Raw genomic sequence first — 25,768 nt, 5'->3', positions numbered from 1 at the left:
AACCAGGACACTTTTGCAATGGTTAAAATAAGGTAAAGGAAAATCATATTGAAAACATCAGAGTTCTGATGAAGAACAGATTCTGTTCAATCAGTTTTGACTCCAGAAGACTGATAGTGAAACATTCTTCCCTCAGTAAATTGATGATAGACTATAAATGGATGGTTTGTCATTTAGGACTAACTTTTCATACAAAAGGAGGTTCTAGGTAAGGGATAACTTCATTGGGAACCAAGAACAATATAAAAGGGTTCAATAAAATATGTATTTTTAAAAAATCATATTCAGGTAACTTCTGCTTATTTAACTTAAAACAATATTATCTCATTTTTTGCCTTCACTTATAGATACCCTCCCCTGCCCATCCCAGACCTAGATCCCACCATTGTACTTTTATTGATAGATTTTAATGATGTTGTATATCTCTTTGTGCAGCTCATATAAGAGGATGATTCAGGACCACTACCTCTCTATCTTATATTTTGTTTGGCTTGAATAACATTAAGTTTGGACAGGTAGGTGGCATAGTTGGATAGAGCTTGGCCTGTAATTAGGAAGATTCATTCAAATGGGGTCATGGAGAGGCAGACACAACTGAAAAACTACTTAACAACAACAACAAAGCATATGTGTATGTATGTGTAATAGTACTTTAAATGGAAAGATCTTTCTCACTAATTAATAGGCCCACATGATCTGCTTAAATCTCCTGGAAGCCTGGGTCACATGTGGTGGGAGGAGCTTGCTAAAGACATAGAACAGGAAAGGTGGAACACAACAGGGAGGAAGTGAGCGAGTGGGGTCAGGTCACAGGGGAGAGAATGCAGGCCAACTGACACATTGTGACAGTGGGTAGTGAGAAGCCCCTGGCTGGGGGAGGGGTGGTTTGAGACTGAAACATTGTTACAATTGATAGTGAGAAGGCCCTGTCTGGGGGAGGGGAGGTTTGAGATTGAAACATTGTTACAATTGATAGTGAGAAGACCCTGGCTAGGGGAGGGGAGGTTTGAGATTGAAACATTGTTACAGTTGATAGTGAGAAGACCCTGGCTAGGGGAGGGGAGGTTTGAGATTGAAACATTGTTACAGTTGATAGTAAGAAGGCCCTGGCTGGGGGAGGGGAGGTTTGAGATTGAAACATTGTTACAGTTGATAGTGAGAAGACCCTGGCTAGGGGAGGGGAGGTTTGAGATTGAAACATTGTTACAGTTGATAGTGAGAAGACCCCTGGCTGGGGGAGGGGAGGTTTGAGAATGACTTTACCCTCTGCTGTGATCATGTTTATTAACTTTTTGGTCTCCATGATGGATTCTGCTTTCTGGTTCTAGGATTTGGCTTTCTGGTGTTTAAAGAAATGTTTTTCTTCTGCCTTCTATATGGAGAGTCTTTTATGTTTTGTGATTGAGAACTACTCTAGCATATTCATAGTCACCACCAGTGCTGTGAATATTGCCTTCATGATGCAGTATGGGCACATACACACATGTGCACACATACAGCCATACATGTCAGACCTTGAAGTTTATTGTTTAGGCATTCTTTAGTCAGATTTGACTCTTCAAGACCTCATTTGTGGCTTCCTTGGCAAGGATTTGGTTTATCATTTCCTTCTCCAACTCATTTTAGAGATGGGGAACTGAAGCATGTATATATATATGTATATGTATATGCATATATTCATGTACGTCTATATTTGTATATGTATGTATGTATTTGTGTACATATTTGTTGTAAAGCAATAACTTTTTTTTCATGGACTGACTTTTGCCCTTTTTGTTTTTATAACTCCAGGGCACAGTGTCTGACACATAATAGTCGCTTAATAAATTATTTTTGACTATTGACTGATTGACTTTCTTGGTATAATTTATCACAAGTATAAAAGAAAAGTCTAGAAAATACCTCATTTCTTTCTAATTTTGATATCTTTTGATTTTGCTCAGGTATTGCTTCATCTATCTATGTTCTATTTCTGTTATGTCTCCACCATTCGCTTTTTCACAGAGTGACTATTAAGATCTTCCACCATCTGTCCTAAATTGTTGATTCTCTTGTTCATCTTTAAAAATTATTTAGGAATTGTAAATTCCCTGTTTATGTATTTAATAATTGTCTTAATTTCTACATCCCTCTGGATGATCTTTAGGTTTTTATAATCTTTCTTCTTAGGGTTTGTTGTTGTCATTTCAGTAGTGTCTGACTTTTTTGTGATCCTTTTGGGTATTGGTTTGCCATTCCTTCTCCCACTAATTTTACAGATAAGGAGCTGAGGCAAACAGGGTTATATGACCTGCCCAGGGTCACACAGCTAGTAAGTGAAATCAGATTTGAATTCAGGTCTTCCTGACTCCAGGCTTAGCACTCTGTGCACTGTGCCACCCAGTACCCTAGTTGTGCACCTAGATGTTACTATGGACCGTTCTTTTCTTCAAGATGTTTTTCCTTGTTTTCTTACTGAATAAGAGAATCTCTCTCTCTCTCTCTCTCTCTCTCTCTCTCTCTCTCTCTCTCACTCTTTCTCTCTCTCTCTCTCACTCTTTCTCTCTCTGCTATTTCTTCCATTACTTTGCTAGGTTTTCTTCAAAGTTTTCCTTATGAAGATTTCTTTCCTTTCTCTTACTTTATTGTTATTGTTCTTTTACTTTATTTGACTTGTTTTTGGGCATTGCTCTTCCTTAGATGTGAAGTAGAAATGGACTTTAGCACAACTGCTCATTTTGTTGTCTTAACAGGTACTGCCTACTCCAGGTTACTGGGTAGGTCTTCTTTGGAAAATTTATGGGGAAATAGGGAGAAGTCTCAAAAAATATGAAAGGATGAAGAACTTTTGAGGTACAAGAAGGACTAATCATATTGATACAAAAACAGATTTACCAAAGTACTGTGAATTAAAAGTCATTGCCAATTAACTAGTTTCCACTTCATATAGATAAGCCATATGATCACTCTATCATAAATATTAATAGTGATTAAGACAAGTATTATTCCCAGTTACAGATGAATCAACTGAGACTCCCAAATCTTGCAATATTTCCCCATGATTAATAGTTAATTAGTGACAAAACCAGAAAGAAATTTGAATAATCTTATATCCTTTGCTTTTCTTTTGCCTACTAAATTGCTCTGCTTCCAGATGGTAAGCAATAAATACTCAAGTGATTGACTTGACATACTCTGTTTTCTTTCCTTTTTAGAATGTTTCCTTAAATACTATGTGACTTTTTTCTTAAACCTGTTGCTACCAGATCCATTATGATGTACCTCTTCTTCTCTAAATCCTAAAGTAGCAGTCATTTAAAATATGCCATGGTAAGATTATTTTGTTATCCAAATTGTAATTTATTTGTGTTTCAATAATTATTCTAAATCTGCTAAAATTAGTGAACTTTGCTATTCAAGGATAAAATATTGACCTTATTTTTAGTTGTGGCTTTGGCCTGTTTCCTTGCCCTTCCCAAAGTAACCTTGACAATATTATTGTAGTTATTCATTATAATTTTTATGGAGCAGCTATCTATTGATTTATCTGTGACCTTTGATTCAATAAATCATGATATATTGCTTTCTGAGTTTTCCTCACTTTGGCAGAATTTAGCTATAGTGGAATGGTTCTTAGGCTACATTAGTGAGAAAACACTAGTCATTTTGTTTAATGGTGTTGAATTTGAGGTGAAAATGTTACATCCAAAGTTACCTCAGGACCTAATTATAGGGCTTTTTACTTTTTCAGTTTTTATTAATGACCCGTCGACATCATATAGTTCATGAAATGCTCTTTACATCTACATTCTGATAATATGACCTCAGGCCTAGGAAGAATTCAGATGATGTATCCAGACCTTGAGGGTTCAAATTAGGGATTTATTGAGTAATTTTCACAAGACAGAGATGCAAATTTTTCTGAAATAAATGGTACTGAAACTTTTAAAACCACACAGAGACAGTTTTGGTAATATAGCATTCTTCTACTTTGTAGATTTATTATGGAGGTGAATAAGAGAACTAGGTGACAGAAAGAATATTTGAGCCTTTATGTGAAATTCTATCCCTTTAAAAAATACAGTTACATTTTACATGATATAACTTTAAGAGGTTAGGTAAGTGGTACTGTGGATAGAGTACTGGGCCTGAAGTCAGAGAGACTCATCTTCCTGAGTTCAAATCCAGTCTCAGACACTTAATAACAGCTGTCTGATTCTTCATGACCCAATTTGGTGTTTTCTTGGCAAAGATACTGGACTGATTCGCTATTTCTTTCTCCATCTCATTTTACAGATGAGGAAACTGAGGCAAAAAGGGTTAAGTGACCTGCCAGTGACTTGCACAGGTAAGTAAATATCTGAGGCCAGATTTGAACTTAGGAAGATGAGTCTTCATGACTTAAGGTCCAGCATTCTATCCCCTATACCACCTAGTGGTCCATAGATTACATTTGCAAAGTTAGTAACAAAATTGCCCTGTTTGTTTCACCTTCTGAACCTTTTCTTTTTATTTCTTCAATGTATTTTTACGTTTAGATTTCTCTTAGCAATGCTTCCTACTCTTTCCAAACCCACATCTACATATGATATTGTTGTAGTTAAAATAAGGTAAACTGAGGCACAAAAGTTCCAAGAATGATCAACTTATTGGAAAATCATGCAAATCTACCAATGAATAGGATCTCAGCTTCCTCAGTAAGCTAAAACCCCAAATGAGGGACTTTTATAGGCTTTTGGGGAGTACAGAACAAAGAACAGAATAAGGTAGGTGACATCATGGCATAATAGGCATGAGGAGCAGTACGAATGGTTGCAGGGGTGAGGTACAGGGAACAACATGACTGATTGGAAATTTGGGGGGCTAGCAGTGATCCCCCTCCTTCCTTCCCTATGACTAAGAAGTGTTCACTGAGTCCATCTGCAAAATAATGATTTGGACATCTTGGATAGTAAACCAGACATCCTTGAAGGATAGCTTGGATGTGTAAAGACTCTCTTGTGCTCACAGGCATCCGCCAAGGTTAGGAAAATTCCTTAATGCAAGACTAGATCAGTGATTAGCAGTGATTCCTGAACTTAACTCATTGCAAGGCAGCTGTATCTTTGAACTAAGTTCAGAGATCAAGTGTCATGACTTAAGCAAATACAGGAACAAAATCAATTAACTCTAATTAGGATCAATAAGAAAATGATACAGAATAAATATTAATCATTTCAATATTTTAGCTAGGAAATATTTTAGTGTTAATCTAGTCCAATTCCTTTATTTTACAGATGAGGAAACTCAGGACTAGAAAGGTACTGACATACCTTCTCCTTGCCTCGGTCCTTCTGACGTTGTCAGTGCATATATTCAAAAATTTATTCAAGTCTAGACTAAAAGTTTATCTTCAGCTCTTTATGTGGTAGCATCATAGGAAAGGCATAAGAAAAACCCCACAATCAGGGTTAGGCATTTTAGGCACAGTGCTTCACCCTAATTTCATATAACATTCATTTAGTACTTTACCTATTGGCTTTCTCCTGCAATCCAACCTTCCCAGCATATCTCATACAGAGTATATAGCTGAAGGATCATTTTGTCACTATGAGAAGTAATTCATTAGATTTATGTTCTAACAGCCCACCCTCCACTCGTCAATATCCACTTGTATATCATAATGCTGTAATTTTGGCAGAATTATATGATTTTTATGAAAATATGATGAAGCAATCTTCGAAGCCCCTAACATTAATCAAAGAGTTGTTGCAAATACACAAACACAGCAGTTAATGTTTCCCTTCCCCTATTTTTAAGTTATTCTCCACTCAGTACTGTGTAGAAAAGATTCTACCTAAGTACTGCACTCTGAAAGAGTTCTACACAGTATTTGCAACCCAGTTCTGATACACTGAGAAATTGTGGTAAGACTTTAATCATTAAAAATTTTTAAAAAGTGATGTTCAGCTTAAGCTTCTTGACATCTCTTGGTATCTCTTACAATCATCACAAAGAGAGAAGGAATTGGGATTGGGGAACTTGTCCACAGTATCCCTAATGAAGCAATTCAAGTACTAATTTCACATCTTTGTTAACTCAACAGGTAAACTTTTATTAAGTGCCTATGCACCATGTAGAGCAAACTGAGGAAAATACAAAGTTAATGCAAGATATTGTTCCTTTCTTCTTAGGGCTCAGAGTCTACTAGAGGAGTAACACATAAACATACATGGCTACGATATAAAATTCTACAAATTGATTCCTTTAACAGATCCACAGACTTTTAGTTGACAAGGGAACTCCGAAACCATTAAAGTTACCTTATATTTGAAAAATACCCTCTATATCAAAGATGAGAAGTGGTCTTCCAGGCACCCATGAAGATATCTGATGAAGGGCACCCATTGCATCCTGAGGCAGCCCATTTCACTTTTGAATATCTCTTATGGTTAGGAAGTCTCTTCTGGTATTAGGGCTAAATTTTTCTCATTGCAACTTTTAACCATTGTTTATTCAAGCAGAACTAATTCAATCCTTTCCTGTGACAAGTATGGTTAAGAGTCATATCCTAAACTTCTCCCCTCCCTTCTTTCTTTAAAATGGTATGGAGAATTTCCTTGAAATTTGATTGGTTCAGGAGACTCAAAGCGCAGGTCATGGAGGTCACTTTCTCATTGCCAGAGGTCTAGTTCAGCCAGCTAGGGATGTCCTCTTAGTTGCTTAGTTGTCCTCACTCAGCTGCACTGCCTCTTTGTGGCATAGCTTTCCCCAGCTGTGGTTAAGTAAGTCACCCTTGTTAAATGTTGAATTGCCTCCTTTTTTTCCAATATCAAAGCTAAACCACTGGGGTTTAGCTGCATCAGGTCCAGCCCAGAATAGCAGTTCTTCAAATACTTTAGGAAAACCAACATGTTCCCTCTAAGTCTTTCCCCAGGTGAGGCTTCCTCAGCCCCTTTAACTAATCCTCATGGCATTAATTCAGGGCTTTTTCGCCATTCTGGTTGACTTCCTATTGACGCTCTTTAGCTAAACAATGTGCTTCCTAAAATGTAATGCCTAGACCGAGATACAATATTTCAGAAATGATCTGATGAAATCAAGGCACAGCAGAAGTGTTTTCCTTCTGCAACTGAGAGTGTATTTTAATGGATGTGTTAGCTTTTCTGATGGCCCTATCTATTGACTCATATTGAGCTTGCACACAAGCACTGCCTCCCTTCTTTTGCATTTAAATCAGTTTTTTATTCTAAGTGCAAAATTTTATATTTAAGTTTTGTTTTTAATATGAATACTTAATGTTGATTGTTTTCCTTTGTACCATCTTTGCATCCCTAATGTGAATTTCAGTCAAAACGAATAATTTATTGGATAAATTGTTGTAGTCTATTTGACAGGATTTTACCTAAAATTGTTGAAACAATATTCATTAAGAATATTGGCCTAGAGTTCTTTGTTTTATCTTTCTGTTGTTTATGTACTAACACTATATTTATCTCATAAAAAACCTGGTAGAGTGCTTTCTTTCTCAATTTTTGAGAGCAATTTGTGTAGTAAGGATTGCTAATTATACTTTAGAAGTTTGATATAATTCTATTTTGAATCCATCACAACTGGAAGTATTCCTCCCCCCTTTTCTAGTTCCTTTTATAGAAAGTTTTGTTTCCTTTTTTGATATTAGATTATTTAAGATCTTTATTTGGTTTTTTATTCTAATTAGTATTTTATATTTTTAAGGTTTTCTTCCATTTCTTTTGTGTTCTCAGTTTTGTTAGCATATCATTGTGCACAGTACATTATGTAATTCCCTTTATTGTAATTTTACTTTGTTCATTTGTTATTTTGTTGACTGTTTTATGCTGTTTTCTTTTTAATCAGGTTGGCTTATCAATTTGATATAGGCTGATATAGGTTTATCAGTTTAGTTAGCCTTTCAAAGAAATAGCTTTATAAATATTTTTAAAGGTTTTTTTAATTTCTCATTTATCTATTTCTCTTTTAATTTTCATTATCTTCTCTTTTGTGCTTATTTTGCATTTATTTATTTTTTGGCTTTTTAAATTTAATGTGCATGTTCAATGAATAAGTTCTGTAGTTTTCTATTTTGTTAATGTATATTTTTAGGAATGAATTTTTTTCTCTTGAGAATTGCTTTACCTGCATCCCAGGGATTTTTGTATGTTTCATTATAATTTTCTTTCAGATGATTACTTATTCATTATTTAAAATTTCATTTTAAAATCTCCTTTTAGATCTATATATTTTATTTGTGCTTCCTGAACTGATTATTATTTTTATTGTATTATGGTTTAAAGAAATATTTCTGCTTTTTTAAAGATTTTTTTGATAATATCTATGTGCTCTAATAAATGATAAGTTTTAGTTCCATGTAGTACTAAGAAATGCACATAGACACCTTTGTATGCACAGAATATGTATGCTTTGTGTGTATATACATATAATATTTATAATATGCATATATCATGTGTATGTGATACACACATCTCTCCCAGGCTGAAAGTACAACAGTTACTTATGGACCTGATCACAATGTTGATTGGTATAGAAGCTTAATCCCTGATCTATTTTTGTGACCTGAGACAGTTAGCCCCTCTATATGCAGCCTGGTGACTCTCTACTCCCAAAGGCTTACCATATTAGTGCCAGATTTAATGAAATCACATTATCAGTTTTAGCTTTACTGAACTCTGAACTCAAATGATTAACCAGTCTCAGGTTCTCCCAGTACCAGGGATTACAGGCATGTACCACAATGCCTGAGAAATACATACATTCTTAAGGATCATTTTTATTGTGTTACTATATATTACTTTAAGCCAGTTATTTTTCATTATGAATTTGAATGCTCAGTCATTTGCAACATTTTTGTTGTTGTTCAGTGATGTGTGACTTTTTGTGACTCTGAGGTTTTGTTGGCAAAGATACTGAAGTGGTTTGCCATTTCCTTTTCAAGCTCATTTTGCAGATGAGGAAAGTGAGGCAAAAAGAGTTAAGTGACTTGCCCAGGATCACACAGCTAGTAAGTGCCTTAGGCTGCATTTGAACTCAGGTCTTCCTGACAACTGGCCCAGTACTCTATTCACTGTGCCAGCCAGTTATCATTTAGAGCATACACGTTTAATATTGATGATAGTGGTTTCTTGCTTATGGTTCCTTTGGGTGTAATGTAATTTCTTTACGTTGTGAAATTTTGTTTATGATTTGAGTTACATTGTTTTAGATTCACCTGATGCATAGTACATTGGTAGGCCCTCTTTTTCTCTGTTTTTTCTTTTTTGGATATGTTTCTTGTAAGGAAGAAATTGTAGGTCTTGATTCTCTTATCCAATTTGTCACTATTTTTCATTTTTTTGGATTGTTTGATCCATTCATCTTTAAAATGATCCGTTAGGTTTATGTTTTCCTCCATTTGTCTCAAATGTTGATTTGTTTCCTAAATTACAAACATTTTTTTGTTCTTCTTCCTCCATAAAGACAATACTTTGTCTCTTATGTTATTTTTGCTAATCTACTCTAAGCCAACCTTATTCTCACAACCTTCACTCACACCCTTTCTTTTGTCACTCCTTTATCTCATTTTGAAATTTATTCCTTTTTCTTTCTTCCTTTTATTCAGTTATTTAATAATTTCCCTTTTTTCTCCCTCTCAGTTAAGTAGTTAATTAAAACCCCCTTCCTTTCATTTCCTTGAGTTTATTTTGTTTGTTTTTTCATTTTCTGTGCCTCTTTCTAAAAAAGATTTCTTTAACTTTATTTATTTGCTTTTTTCTTTATTGTCTTTTTTTTTATTCTAAACTTTTAGTCTTTCATTCAAGGTCCTTATACATATTTATTCATTCTCTTATCTCTGTGTTCCTCATGGAATTAAAACTTTTAAAGTACATTTTTTGAGTTTCTTTTTAAAAAAAATTATTTAATGCCTTATAGATCTTGCCTCTTGCCTCTTCCCTCTAATTTTTCTGTTGTGCCTTAGAAGTAGCAATTCCTACAGGAGATAAAGAGGATAAAAATGTTGACCCAAGGTAGTGATTTTCCTATGCTCTTTTTCTGCCCTCATATTTCTGCAATCATTTTCTTTCTCATTTAGAATGAAAATTTCCCCTCTGGATCCATGCCCTGCTACCTTTCTTTTCTCAGAGAAATTATTGTCCCTGAATACCAAGCCCCTACAGATTATACCCATCTTAACGTCCTTATCTCCCATTATAGAATATGTGTCTTCCTCATGGGAATATTCTTCAGTGCATTGTTATCCTCATTGCTTGGAATAGTGCCTGGCCCATAACAGGCATGTAATAAAGGTTGATAGATCAATTAGATGACATTTATCTGTGTAAATGTACACACATATGCATATCTAGATTTATGTATCCTAATTTGTGTTGACAAAGACAATCCCACAATCAGGGACAGCAATCTAACAATAATAGGTATAGACATAGCACGGCAAAGAATTCCGTAAGTGTTGATGCCACACTAATTAGAGACATGTCTTACTAAAGGGCCAGGGGACAGGGTATCGGGAGGAGGAAAGAGGGAATGTGTCCAAAGAAGGGGATGCTAAAAAAGTCAGAGACATACCAAAGGAATGTAGCTGGATGAAAAATGATGTCTGAGCTGAGCTTCCTCTTAAATGGAGATTTGGAGCTTTGGGCTCCATATCAAAGGCAAAGAAGATGGTGACAAGGTGGACTACCAAGATTGATAGGGTCTCACAAAATGATGAGCTCTTCCTCATATATGTGAAAATATTAGAATATATGTGTATATAAATATATTTGTGTATGTTGATGCATATAAATATATTTGTGTTGCAATAAAAATATTTCAAGTTGTATAGTAGGCACTAGGGATACACAAAAAAGATGAAAGTATCTTCAAGGTATGTACATTCTGTCAGGGCAGAAAACATATGCCTTAGTAAATATAAATAGGTCATTTGTTTTATTTTTGGTTGCTGTGGTGCTGGTGAGGGGACACCAGTAGCTTCCATTTATATAGTGTAATAACTAAATAGTAATTGTTTCTCTTTTACCCAGGAACCCTGAGGGTCTTCCCATCCCAGGTAAATTTTTTTTTTATTAAAAGGATCATTGCTTGAGTAACTTAAAGAAGCCTATTCATTGACTGGGTGTATGTCATTCAAAGTGAGAATGTGATAAGACCTTAGCCTGAAAGGGTCAGGGTCTCACATTGCATCCTGGTTCATTTCCAGTTGTCCTGATGAATATCAAGCCACTGAACCCAGATGACTCAGGAGAAGAAAGTGAGGTTGGTGACCTTGAACAGCTCTCTCTCACTCAAATCAAAGTCAACTGCAAGTCATGTCATCATCTTGATGTCATGGTCCTCTTTGAGAATGAAGGATAAAACACATTCTTCAGTGGGACCCTCCACTCACCACTAAATTGAAATTTCCTCTTCTTTTCCTTTATTTTAATCCTCTTTGCTACTTGGCTACATTTTCCTGTAACCTCTCTTCTTATTTACTACAGGAGTTTTTTCCTTCATTGCTTACCATTGGATTGATTAGAACAAATCAGACTTTTTAACCTACTCCCTCTCCTGTTCCCCTTTCTGCAGTTTTGTCCCATGAGACATTGATTCATCTATAAGGGAAGGTTTTCCACACCTATTCTTCCATCATCACTTCTATTTAAGTTCCACTTTCATCTTTATCTCATTGTGCATTTTTAGAAAGAAACCTTAATTTTTTTCAGTTGTTATTTTGTCATTTTTTAAAAACTCCATAGGGGTTTTTCTCTTTCTAGTCTCTTTTTTTTCAGTTAAAAGTCTCTAGAGATAGGACAATTTATTTCAGTAATTATATTTTTATTGGTGGGTAGCTATATTTATTTAGCTTATGTGCCTATTGTCTTGGGATGTTTACAAGTCAAATAATTTGATCATTTTTTTCTTTTTTTACTCAGAATGATTGAAGTGCCTCTCCTTCATTGAATATCCAGATGTTTTCATTGATGATTACACTGTGATTTGCAGGGTTATATCATTTGGGGCTGTATATAATGTTTAATTCCTTCTATGGTTTTTGGTGTATACATAAAAGCCTTGTTACTCAGATTTCCTTCTATTTACCTTTAAAGGTCTTCCTAGTGGCGTGCAGAATTTGTTTGTCATTGGAATTGTTAAATTTAACCATTATATGTATTGAGATTTCCAGCATAGTTTTTTTTTCTCTCCCTGGACTTTATGTACTCTTTTGATTGGTACTTTGTTTTCTACATTCAGAAATTCTGGGGAGTTTTTTTGTGAATACTATTTCTTGCATTATGGTATATGGGATTTTTGACTTATGTTCTTCTGGGAGATCTTTGATGTTGAAGTTTTCTCTATGTAATATATTTTGGTTTCATAGAGATCATGTATTTTGTTAATATTATTGATTTTTGTCTTCCATTCCAGTATAAGTATTTTCAATCAGTTATTCTTTCCCTCACTTATTTAGGGAGACTCCCTACTATGAATTTAAGATTTTTGTTGTTTTTTTGCTATTTATTTCTACTGTGCATGCCATAAACTCAGTTTTTATAATTCTTATTCCTCTTTTGAGTCATTTAGGAACATACTGAATGTACTCTAAGGAATCTACAGGACTCTCATCACATTTTGATTCAAATTCCTTTGTCCTATATTATTTATTTAGAGACATTTGGACTCATTTAGATGGTTTGGAAGTCATCTTCGCTTCTGTTTTAGTGTCTTCCTTGCTGATTTATTTTCTTTTGCTCAGGGTTTTTAATTGGATTTTCTTCCTCCTGAGATCTTAGGTAATTTCAGTCTTTTTTCCTTATATTCTCCAACCTGCTTTGATAACAGATGCCCCCAAGACTAAACTTCAAAGCTGTCTCAAGCTCCTTCCACATTGGAAAATTTAATTTTCATTGACCTTAGCCACTAAGTGAATTCTGGGTGCACATAACTCATCCTATCTTTATTGCCAATTCCTTTTTCTTTAGGCCTGGTATATTCCTGCATGCCTGGTGGCACCATGCCATCTTTTCTTTAGTTCTCTGGTTGAGTGCTGCTCCCCCAGAGAGAGCATGCCTCTCCTTCCTCAACAAATGTGTAACTTGGGGTGAGAGGGGGCAGGTGGTTGAGTAGAGATGAAGTCTGGAGTTTTTTTTTTTTTTAATAATTTTTTATTTTTTTTACAGGAAATGATGGAGTGTGAATAGTTTCAGTGTGTGCCAGTCAAGACCACAGTGGTAGGTAGATGCTGAATACATCCCAGAACTCAAACCTTTGGGTTAATTTGTGCTGTCCTGCCAGAGAGTAGACCTGGAGCATGAGAATGTGCCAAGTGAGCACTTCGAGGATTAGGGACTAGCTTTCTCTCTTGTAAATTAATCATGTTTTTTACTTGAATTGACTTCTTGGTGTCTTGGCTTATGACAAAAGCTGTGAATTACTTTATCTCTTATATATGACTTATTTTGGGTGGTTTTGAGAGATTGGTAAAACCAGAAAAAATGTTCTTTGTACTATTGGTCACATTACAATACTTAAATTGATTTAAAATTTTTTATTCCAGTGTTTTAACTTGTCAAGATCTTTCTGGATCCTGATTCTATCTAGCATATTAGCTAGGCCTCTCAGCTTATAGCTTTGACATAGATATAATCTCTACCATTAGAAATTTATAATCAAAGTGCTACAAGAAGTCTAGAGGATCAAGAAAGCTCCCTGGAGGACATAGCATTTAAATTGAGTTAGAAGATGAATAAAAATTCATCTGGAAAATATAAGGAGAAATGGCATTCTAAGGATAGAGAACAGTTTTAAAGAAAAGGTAGGGAAACATAACGGAGGCAGAAAATAATCCAGTTTGCCTTGAGCTTGACATACATGACGGGGAGTGACATGAGTTAAGGTTAAAAATGTAGGCTGTCATCAGGTCATGAAGGGTGTTTGAATCGAGTTCAAACTTTACTTAACAAATGATAGGGAACTACTAAAGATTTTTGATCAGATAAGTGACATGAGCATCCATAAGAATAATTATTCTGCTAATGGTTTCAAGGATAGACTAGAGCATATCTTAGAAAGAAGCTGTTGCAATATCAGGTTTTTACAAGTGATATTGTGTGCCTGTCCTATTCAATGAATGGGCATTACCTCACCCTAAATTAGTACCTGCAAAGATCTTGGCCTAAAGGGCTCAAGGTCTCCCATTGCATCCTGGGTCATCTCCAGTCATCCTGATGAATATCTGGTCATTGGATTCAGATGGCTCTGGAAGAGAAGTGAGGCTGGTGACCTGCACACCCCTCCCTCACTCAAAACAAAGTCAAACGCAAGTCATGTCATCATTTTTCTGATGACATGGTCTTCAGCAACAAAGCAGGAACACAGTCCTGTGAGTTGATGCAGCTGGCTGAATGAGGACCCAGCTAGCTGGATAACTCAGCTCCTCCTCTTCTGTCTGTCTCCCCCTCTCCTTCCTTCTCCTCTCCAAAGAAAGATAAATTTAGATGGCCAAAAGATATCCAGTTGACTTGAGTTTTACTGGCTAGTTTCCTTTCCTTTCCTTTCCTTTCCTTTCCTTTCCTTTCCTTTCCTTTCCTTTCCTTTCCTTTCCTTTCCTTTCCTTTCCTTTCCTTTCCTTTCCTTTCTTTTCCTTTCCTTTCCTTTCCTTTCCTTTCCTTTCCTTTCCTTTCCTTTCCTCTATTTTCCTTTCCTTTCCTTTCCTTTCCTTTCCTTTCCTTTCCTTTCCTTTCCTTTCCTTTCCTTTCCTTTCCTTTCCTTTCCTTTCCTTTCCTTTCCTTTCCTTTCCTTTCCTTTCCTTTCCTTTCCTTTCCTTTCCTTTCCTTTCCTTTCCTTTCCTTTCCTTTCCTTTCCTTTCCTTTCCTTTCCTTTCCTTTCCCAAAACCTTAAACCTACAGCACTCTGAAGCTGGGACACCAATGGGCCCCTGCCTAAGGGCTCTTTTGGATCCTAGCTTTATAGTGATTATCAGTAGTAACTGTTGCTGTTTCCCTTCCAACCTGAAGTCTTTCTTTTTCTTGGCCACATTAAAGGGATCATGCCCTGGCTACTTCTTAAGCAGGCCTAGTCAATGAATGGGCATTACCTCACCCTAAGTGAATACTTGCAAAGATCTTGGCCTAGAGGGTCCAAGGCCTCCCAGTGCATCCTGGGTCATCTCCAGTCATCCTGATGAATATCTGGTTACTGGATCCAGATGGCTCTGGAAGAGAAGTGAAGCTAGTGACCTACACAGCCCTCCCTCACTCAAAACAAACTCAAGTGCAAGTCACGTCCTCATTTCTCTGATGGCATGGTCTTCTTTGGCAAAGAAGGACGAATACAATCCTGTGTGCCTGTACTAGGATGATGACTGTGGAAATAAAGAGGAGGGGACAATTGTGTAACATTCCAAAGATGAAAAGCCTTTACTACTAGAAGCAGGAGAAAGGAAATGTTCCAAGTAGAGAGATTGAGGAAGGATAGGTAGATTAGAGAATCATCAACATAGAGAGTGTAATGAAACTCATGGGAGCTGACGCAATCACCAAGTTAAACAGTATGGAGGGAGAAAACAATCAAGGACAGAACCATGAGGGATACTTACGGGTTTTGGGTTAAGTATATCTACTGGGTTTAGGACAAGGTGTAGATAGCAGCAGGGTTCCTAAGGTTTGAGACCCAGCCTCTCCAGACCTCTTCAAAAATTAAGAAAACGAAGAGAAAGAAGGAAGGAAGGACTTAGTGAGGGACTTCATCAATCTAGTCCAGCCCCCTCATTTTACATATGAAGAATCTGAAACCCCAGAAGTGAACCTAACTGTCCAAGATCACAGAGGTAGCAGGTGACAGAGCTTCCATTTGAACCCAAGTTGTCTTATTCCAAATCTAGTGCTCTTTCCATTGTAGCGCTCTGTCTTTTAAATGGTCTGTGAAGTTCCTTCAAACTCTCAAAATTTTATAACTATGTGAATTTTAGTTTGTTAAGTTAGACAATGCTCACTGTGTCTCTTCACTGCCTTTCTCAGCCCTGGGTTGCTCAGAACCCATGTAGGCTGCTTGTCTTCTCATGCCAAGTGGATAAGATAGGAGTCACCAACTTTATTCCTTCTAGTGAAGTGGAAGGCTACCAGGATTTACCTTTTGCCCTGTCTACATTTCCTCTCTACTCTGAAACTGTCATCTGATCTGCAGATACCACTTTTGGTACCTCTGTTACTTTGTCATATCAACATGATAATGTATCCTTATCATTTCTAGGCTTTCTTATACACCTTATGGCTGAAATTTTCTTTTATGTATTGTCTCTTGCAGCTAGTTTGTATTTTCAGTGCTTAATAGTGTAAGCACTTAATGCATGTTATTTCTTCCTTTTTTCATTCCATTTTCTCCCTACTCTCTTCTTGAAGAAAATACTTACTGTATATACCTTGAGATATTCTGTGTACCTATTAAGCCTTTTGTTTCTGTATCTTGAGGCACATTTTCCAGTATATTTTTGCCATTCTTTTCTGTGAAAGAGGCTGCCTTGAATGATTTTAACCTTGAAGTCATTGAATATAAAGACGTTCATGTAAATATGTAAAGTATCTTTCAATATAGGGAACTCCACAGAGAGAGCTATTTGAATTGATACAGAGATCAGCCCTTCTGTGACCTAGTGAATAAGTCCCAGGAAGTTGTCTAAGGACAAAGAAATTAAGTGGCTTGCCCAAGGTCATACAGTTTGTAAACATCAGAGACACACCTCAAACCCAAGTCTTTCTGACTCTACACCTAATACTATATGTTATACTATGCTATTTCTAATCAAAATATATTGATTTTATTTGTAGGGTCTTAACTGAATTCCTTGTAGAATTTGTTTATTTTTTCATATCCTATAATAAATATTGACATATAAGCTGCAATTATTTTTATGAGGTTCTGTGAAGTCATCATGGCTACTGAAATATGAGATAACTAAGTAAACAATGAAATGATGCATCTTTTGGCTTTTGGATGCATGATACAACCAACTGTGCCAATGCAATTCAGTAAGTATTTGTTAAGTGCCTGTTGTGTTCTAGGAAGTATGCAAGGTGATGGAGATACAAAAAAAAAAAAAAAAAAAAAAGAAACAGTGCTGACCTGTGAGCCATCCTTGAGTTATGATATAACATACTTTGAACTTGTTTCATTTGTAGTGAGCATTCCTTCCTTCCTTCCTTCCTTCCTTCCTTCCTTCCTTCCTTCCTTCCTTCCTTCCTTCCTTCCTTCCTTCCTTCCTTCCTTCCTTCCTTTCTTTTCTTCCTTCCTTCCAACACCATATGCTTTTCAATCATTGGACAAGCATCTCACTGGGAATACCAATAATTGTTACAGTTTATATAAAAACTGTCATCTTTAACCCCTCTGCTCCTACTTTCAGCCACTTTGCCACTGTTACTGCTGTAGAGGAAGGTTAAAATTGTTTTATACGTTGTCATGAAACGTGACCAATCTTCATTAGTGATCTGTATTTAGCTTGGCTCATCTTTGGAAAACATACAGAGTATGTGTCTAGGACTATATTCAGGATCTGCATCTTTGTATTAGTATTTTATTTTTATTGAACAGAAAACCACCATTTATTAGTATTAAACATCCGTTTTGTTTTTTTAAAGATTAGATTTCCCTATCTCACCTAGTCTAGAAGTGCATTCATAAGCGTGCTCCCACTTTCATCATAGGAGCTTAGTTCTACCTCCATTTCCTTGACTAATCCTAAAGATTTATCTGATTGACTTTAGTCCACTGCAGCTCAGAACTTTTGAGTTCAAGAGCCACTAGCCTCAGGCCCTCACTAAGTGGAATTAGAGGTATCTTCTACCACATTCTGCCATTTATTGTTTTTGAAAAGAATTAATTGGATAAAGGATTATTGTGAGTGAATGAATTCATTAGGTTCTTCATAATAGAGATGCTCAATTATTATATTTCTATTTTTACTGGAGTGAGCTTAAAGGGTCTCTAATTTTGCTGAGAAAATTTAAGTGAAATGGAATATTTTTGAAATCATAATTTCACTTCCTAACATTATGACTTTTTATTTTCTTCATGGCTTTGGACACAGAAAAAAAGTACATTATAGTAATTTGTGGTCACATTATATGGAAAACCTATATTTATAACTCTTCTACCTGTCTGATGGAAAAATCAAGTGGCTGCATTGTGTCATTGCTCATGGGGACAGTTATGTAGTGCTTCATAGATTATAAAAGTTTGATATGACTCTGAAAAGAGGTGAATGGAGAAATGATCTGACCAAGAAGAGAAAATCTGTGAATCAATGAAAAAAGTACATGGAACAAATTGGGGATGGTAGAGGGAGTTCATTTTGCAAGTTTATATTCTGACATGTTCAATTCTCATTTCTAGTCAATTTCGTATGTGCATATAGTGACCTTAGCAATACTGCCAGTCAGGTTTTTCGTAATAATAAGTTATGCTTATAAATATTTTCCTTTACACTAGGTAAAATAGAGGTTTGCTTGAAAATTTACTCTGGTAGTTTCTGTCTTCTCTTTTAAGTGTCAGTGTTTAGACAATACAAATTTATAGCTCAATTACTTCTTCAATGAAATACTGATGAAGTTACCAGAGGTACTTAACTTTCCCTCAGATCATTTGACTCACCCACATTATGCACATTTTGCTTGTGGATAGGCCCAAATTTACTAGCAACATGGCAAAATACTAGTGGTAAACCAGAAATCAAAGCTTTGGCTGGAAGAGTGCCTTGCAATCAGTTTACAATTATTCACTAGTTCGCATGTTCCATGAATAATAATTACCTCTCTTTCTTTAAGAATGTTTAGGGACAGATAGTGAATTACTTTTAGAAAGTTTCTGATCAGGAGAGAGAATGTGTGTTTAGTGGAAAGAATATTGTATTTGGAATCAAGTTCAGATTTAGATTCAACTACTTTCTGTGTGATCATGGACAAATCAATTGTCCTTTCTGGTTATCAATATCCTCATGTGTAATAAAAAAGGAATGAACTAGATCATTTTGAGAGTCCCTTCCCATGCCAAATCCTATAAGCCTTTAATTTCTTAGGTAATTGTTATAGCACATGCTAACGGAAATCATGGCATGGCTTAGTTTTCATAGAGTTGTTAATAATTTAGCCTATATCCTCTTGCTTTATAATGTGATCAGAAAAATGAGACCTGTTTTTTCAGAATATTTGTATTATACACATTCTTAAGAGTGAAAGCTTTTTCTAGGTGCTAGTACTCCCATGTACATTTTATTGAACTGAGTTATGGTATGGTCCAGTGTCTAGGAGAGCTGCAAAAATGAAGATATAACTGGTAGAGTTCTGTTCTTTGCAATCCCTGTCAACATTAATGAGAATTATGGACTTTGCATGAGCATGAAGTGTAAAATTTACCCCTGAAATTATTTTATTGATATTTATTCGTGGGACAGTCTTGGGATATGGGACTTTACAAACACATAAAAGATAAGGTCTCTGCCCTGAGAAGCTTACAACCTAATTCAGAGAGATGATGGCTTCTTTAATATGTTTTAGTGTGCTGGATTCTCTCTTAAACATCATGATACCCAAAGGAGACTGGAATACAATCTTAGGCACTGATGAGCTGGATTCATTGCTCTGAGTGTTTCAGAAATGTCCTGGTCGTTTGCTCCCATCAGTGGGAGTGGGTTGTATGTAATGATCATTTACATTTAGAGGGGGAAGATAAAGAGCTAAGACAGAACTTTAAAACACTGAAATAAGTAAGTACAAAAGCAAATACAGAGCTTCTAAACTGTTATATTGCTTATATAAAATCACCCAATCTGGAATTAATCACTTCTTTCATTTATGAGGCGGTTTGTGTCTCCTTTTACATAAGTATTGAGCCTTGCTTTCCATGACATCTTTCTTTACAAAAGTGAAATGTGAAAATCTACTGATAAGCCAAATAATAAAAATGTTATAGTATGTCAGGGCTTTTAAAAATTATTATTTTTTAACCTTGATCATGTTATAATGCTGAACACATGTATCCTTGGCCTAAATCACCTTGTCGGGTTTAGCTATATATTCGACTTCATTTACATGACACATGATCTAATATTGGAGAACAACAATCCCATTGTAGTGTTAATTGAAAACCCCGAACCAAGAGCCAGAAGAAACCACTGGTTTGATTGCTGAGGGTCCCAGGGAAAAGGGATCTATTCCCACACCTGCAGTTGGTCCATAACACTAACATTGTTACCAACATCTGGGTCTAATCAGCAGAGAGGCCTTGATATGCTGCTCTTGCGGCACATAAATTTAGCATTACATTCATTTTAAAAGCCCCTTCTTTCAGTTTTTTAAGGACAAGATAGATTCATGGCTCCACTGAGTCTAACAAAGTAGAAACCACAAACAGAGTAAGTTACTGCCAGATTTCTCAGACTTTACCTACCAACTTTTTGCCACTTAAATAATGGAATTTTATGCTCAGGTCTGACTACCAAAAGTGTGTTTCCACAGAGAACTCAGTGACTCTGAAAAGCTATATTTAAAATAAATGCAAATTCTTGGAAGGTGAGCCAATTTGTATAAATCAGACTTTATGTAAGGATATGAGATAACATCTAACAGAGAAATGTAAGCTCAGGAGTCATATAATTTGCTTGCTTCCCTTTGTAACTCCCAGACCTTTCAGTGGAAGGGTCTTTTCATTGGCATATTGACTCTGCATAATATGTTGGAAGAAGGTTAGCATTGAAATGAACTTTTCTGAAGTAAGCTGTAGAAGTCTTCATCTCTTTCAATTGGCCTTTGGACAGATTACAACCAAGGCAAAAAGCCTAATGTTTGAGTATGAAATTATTTTCTTTAACTTTCAAAAATGTGGATGCAGGTGGCTGATGGTTTTGGTGCCACTTAGAGCAAAATAATTATGAATATCTTCTTGTGCTCTCTGCAAAAATCATAGGGAACTAGTTTAAAAATAGAATGAGCCCATGTAGTTTCAGTTATATTCAGAAAAAGGATGTAATTGCCAAATCCGAACATAGAAATTTCTGCAAACAGTTACTTGCTTGTATACCTGAGTCTAGTAGCATGTACTTTGTATGGAGCCATGTATATATGTATATATTTTAAGAATTTCTTTCTCTTTTTTGGAACAAAACAAACAAACAAATGAAGCAATTTTATACATAGTTTCTTTGTAGGTTGAGGGGATGCATGATAGATAGAAGAATTTTGTGAATTGATAAAAAAATTTTTAAAATTCCTTCACAAATTTGTTTCACTATTTATTGACTAGTGATAGTGCCGATCTTAAGAGTAGGAGATTACGCAAGTAGTCTTTCTAAACAACTATTTCTAAATTTCCCCACACAAAAATCACAGCATCTTTGAGCTAGAAGGGATCTCAGTGACTAATTCATACCCAAACAAGAATCCCTCTTCAGGACTTTTAAATCTTTTTTGTGTTATAAAACCCTTCGGTAGACTGGAGAAGTCTATGGATCTCCTCTCAAAGTAATGTTTTTAAATGCATACAATAAAATACATGAGATTATAAAACAAACCAATTATATTGGAATACAGTTATCAAAATGTGTTTTTTTTTCAAATTCATGAACCCCAGTTTAAGTACCCACTTTCTGTAACATCCCTGACTGATCATCCAGTCTTTGAAGATGTCCTGTGAGGGGGAATCAGTGCTTGTTGTGTTGAAATAATTTAAATAGAATTCAGTGCTATACCACTCAAACTACCAATGGGTTACTTTATGGAGCTAGAAGAAAAAATAATGAAATTGATCAGGAGGAGCAAAAAGGTAAAAAAATCTCATGGGAATAATAATTAAAATTAATAATTAAAAGCATTTCTCAAACTATTTATATATATGTATATATATATATACACACACATACACACACACATATATATGTGTGTGTATATATATATATATATATATATATATATATATATATATATATATATATATATATATATGTAATCTAAATGATTTGGTACTGATTAAGAAATAGAGAGATTGGTCCATGAAACAGCTCTGGCACAAAGCATGTAGAAGAAAACAAGCAGTAGCTTAATGCTTGATAAAATCAAAGACCCCAGCTACTCAGTCAACTAATATTTATTAGGCTCCCACTATGTGAAAGGCACTGTCCTAAGTCTGGGGATACAGAGAAAGGCAAAACTGAGTTTCTGCTTTAATAAAGAAGTTCACAGTCTAATGGGGGAAACTGTACAAACAGCTATAAAGAAGATATAGACGGGAAAAATTGGAAGTAATCTCAGGGGAAAGACACAGATTAAAGACTAGGAAAAGCTTCAGGCAGAAGGAATTTTAGCTGAGACACAAAGGAAGAGGAAGCTAGGTGGTAGAGGTAAGGAGGGATAACATTTGATGAACTAATATCTGCAAGGATCAGCAAAATGGCCAGTGTCCTTCTATGGCAAACTTCATGGAGGGGAGTGTATGAAGGAAAGGTAGTAAGGACTGTACTTATGAGGGGCTTTTGTTCTTAGAAGTAATAGACAGCCACTGGAATTTAATGAATATGGGATGATAGGATTAGCCTTACATTTTAGGGAGCTCTATTTAAGGAACTGAGTTTAGGATGGATTGGAGTGGGAAGAGAGAGACTTTAGCCTTGGAGACCTACTAACAGACTTTCAGTAGTCTAGGTGTAAGGTGATGAAGGCCTTCAGCAGGGTCATGGTACTATCAGAGGAGTTGTTCAGTTGTTCAGTCATGTCTGACTCTTTGTGACCCCATGGGCCATGGAACACTAGTCCGTTCTAATTGCTATCCTTTTTTTACTTTAAAAAAATATTTTATTTTTAAATTTATGGTATTAAAACAAGCATTTCTATAACGTAGCACAACAAAGATGATAATACATGAAACTGCAAATATACTATGTATGACTTGCCATTCCTTTCAACTATACAACAAAAAAAACCATATAAATTTCTTTTTTCCCCTTTTTTCTTTCCTCTTCACCACTATCCTCCTGCCCCTCCCCCCAGAGATGGCTACCATTAGGCATAGACAGAAATAGGCATACATATGTAAAATTGTTCTATACATACCTCTATGAGTTCTTTCTCTGGACATAGCATCTTTCTTCATGTGTCCTTTATAGTTAATTTGGACATTTATAATAGACAAAATAACTTATTCATTCAAAGTCATTTTTAAAACAGTGTTGTTGTTACTGTATACACTGCTCTTTTGGTTTTGTTCATTTCACTTTTTATGTCATGCAGGTTTTTCATGTTTTTATAAAATCAACCTGATCATCATTTTTTATAGCACGCTAGTATTCCATTGCAATCATACACCACAACTTGTTCAGCCAATCCCTAATTGATGTGTACCCTCTCAATTTCCAGTTCTTTGACACCACAAAGAGAGCTACTATAAATACTTTAGAACTTGAAGGTTCTTTTCCTTTTCTCCTAATCATGTTTGGAAATAGCCCAAGTAGTGGCATTGCTGGGTCAAAGGGTATAATAGCTCTTTGGGCATAATTTCAGATTGTTCTCTAATCTTCAACCCATCCAGGTTGGATAACTTCTTATTTCCACCAACAGTGAATCAGTGTCCCAGTTTTTCCATATCCTTTCCAACATTTGCCACTTTCCCCATCTATCGTTTTAGTCAGTGTGGTAGAGAGTATGAAATGATATTTCAAGGTTGTTTTAGTCAGCATTTCTCTAATCAATAATGATTTAGAGCATTTTTCATGTAATTATAAATTGTTTTTATTTCTTCATATCATTTGATCACTTATCAATTGGAAATGACTCATATTTTTATAGATTTGACAAAGTTCTTTATATATTTTAGATATGAGACATTTATCTGAGAAACTGTCCATAAAATTCACTCCCCTCCCTCCAACCCCTTTTCTGCTTTTCTTCTGATCCTGACTACATTTTTTATTTGCACAAAATATTTTTAATTTAATGTAATGGAAATTATCCATTTTACACCTAACTTTGTTCTCTATCTCTTGTTTATTCATAAATTGTTTGCCTATACACAAGTCTGATAAGTTACTATGTTCCATGTTCTTCTAATTGTCTTATAGAATCTATATTTAGGTCATGTACCATTTTGTCGTTATCTTGGTAAATGGTGTGGATATTGATCCATGTCCAGTTTATGCAATACTGTTTTACAGTTTTCCCAACTGTTTTTACCAAGTAATGAATCTTTATCCCCAAATCTTGTCTTTACACTTGTCAAATACAACATTATCCATTGATCTACCTTTCTATTTCCTGGTCAGTACCAGTTAGTTTTGATAATTACTGCCTTATAACATAGTTTAATGTCTGGTAGTGCTAAACCTTTTCCTTAACTTTTTTTTTATTATTTCCTTTGATATTCTTGAGTTTTTGTTTTTCCAAATGAATTCTAACTCTAACCAATATCTTTTGAAGTCTGTCCAAGTTCATGGTTGTTGTTTCCATGATAGTATATATCCATCTTATCTTCAGAGAAGGGGGTATATATAATTGATATTATGAATGTAGAAATGATAGGAGTTGACCATTGATTGAATAAGAATTTGAGAGAAAGTGAGGAGTCCATGATGAACTCTAGGTTGCAAGCTTAGGTGACAGACAGAAGGGTGGTATTCTTGCCAGTAATAAGGAAGTTAGGAAGACGGAAGGATTTAAGGGGGAAGATAATGAGTTCAGTTTTGGACATGTTGAATTTAAGATGTCTACTGGATATCCAACTTGAAATGTCTAAAAGGCAATTGGAGGTATAAGTGAGAGATTAGACTTAGATGAATAGATCTGAAAGTCATTTGATAGAGATGATAATTGAAACCACAAGAGGTTATGAGATCATCAAGTAAAATAGAGAAAAGAGGAGAGAGACAAAGGCAAAGACTCAGGGGACCCCCACCCTGGTTGTTACTGGATAGAACATGAATGAAAATCCACCAAAGAGATAGAGGAATGGTTAGAAAATTAGGAGGAGAACCAAGAGAGAGCAGTGTCATGAAAATCTAGAGAAAAGAGAGCATCAAGAAAAGGATGATTGACAGTGTGAAAGAGTATGTATCACAGAGCGGGTAATGGGCTAGAAAAGATAGGATGGAAGGGGATTACTTGTTCATAAAGAGCTATGGTAAGAAGAAATGATTTACTGGGGTATGGCCACCAGTGCAGCTTCTTGGAACCACAGGTGAGAGTTTAGAAGATGGATTTAAGAGTAACTAAGGGATCTCAAACTCGTTGGTGAGTCAGGGAGGTGTCTACCCTAAGCATGAGAAAACTTCCCCTGGTGGAATGGGTGGATGACAATAATTTGTTCCAATGGCCATAAAGGCAGCTAACGCAAGTGCTGTGGAGCACTTAGAGCTTATTTAGATATCGAAGATGCCAAGGCCATCCACTGCATCCTGAGCTATCACTAGCCATCTTGACTCTGTCCTGCCACTGGACTATGATGACTCTGGAGGAGAGAGTGAGGCTGATGACTTTGTGCAACTCTGCCTCACTTAAATCCAATTTACACATGAATCAAAAGACATCACCCATACCATTTTATTATTATACCTCAAAATACTGTGGCAACAGGCAAACGATGAAGCAGCAGGTGTGGATACACTGGGAGCTATATTCACAACCCTGCACACAGGCAGCCTAGGCCATAGGGTTATTTCTCACTGGAAGCAGCAGTGTGATTCAGCAGTCTCCTGAGTGTCTGAGCAGCCTTTTAAAGATCACACTGCTCACCTCCTGGTGTGAGGAAGGGGGCTAGAAAA

At 35.8% G+C, this 25,768-nt stretch overlaps 1 long non-coding RNA gene across 2 annotated transcripts in view; it reads left to right on the top strand.

The window, feature by feature from the left end:
* Positions 1-832: 832 nt before the first annotated feature.
* The window catches only part of LOC140533582 (uncharacterized), a 45,709-nt gene continuing 20,773 nt past the window's right edge, over positions 833-25,768 (top strand). Inside the window, exons 1-5 of one of the 2 annotated variants that reach the window (XR_011976994.1) lie at positions 833-2,832; positions 3,195-3,309; positions 4,276-4,327; positions 11,019-11,044; positions 13,155-13,205. This is a non-coding gene — a long non-coding RNA (uncharacterized lncRNA). Of the gene's footprint in view, positions 3,310-4,275; positions 4,328-11,018; positions 11,045-13,154; positions 13,206-25,768 lie in introns of both variants that reach the window. The other variant, XR_011976993.1, reaches the window with a different exon arrangement.

The sequence above is a fragment of the Notamacropus eugenii genome, chromosome 3, assembly GCF_028372415.1.
Source record: "Notamacropus eugenii isolate mMacEug1 chromosome 3, mMacEug1.pri_v2, whole genome shotgun sequence".
NCBI classification, from domain to species: domain Eukaryota; kingdom Metazoa; phylum Chordata; class Mammalia; order Diprotodontia; family Macropodidae; genus Notamacropus; species Notamacropus eugenii.
This window is presented reverse-complemented; position numbering and strand designations above follow the sequence as displayed.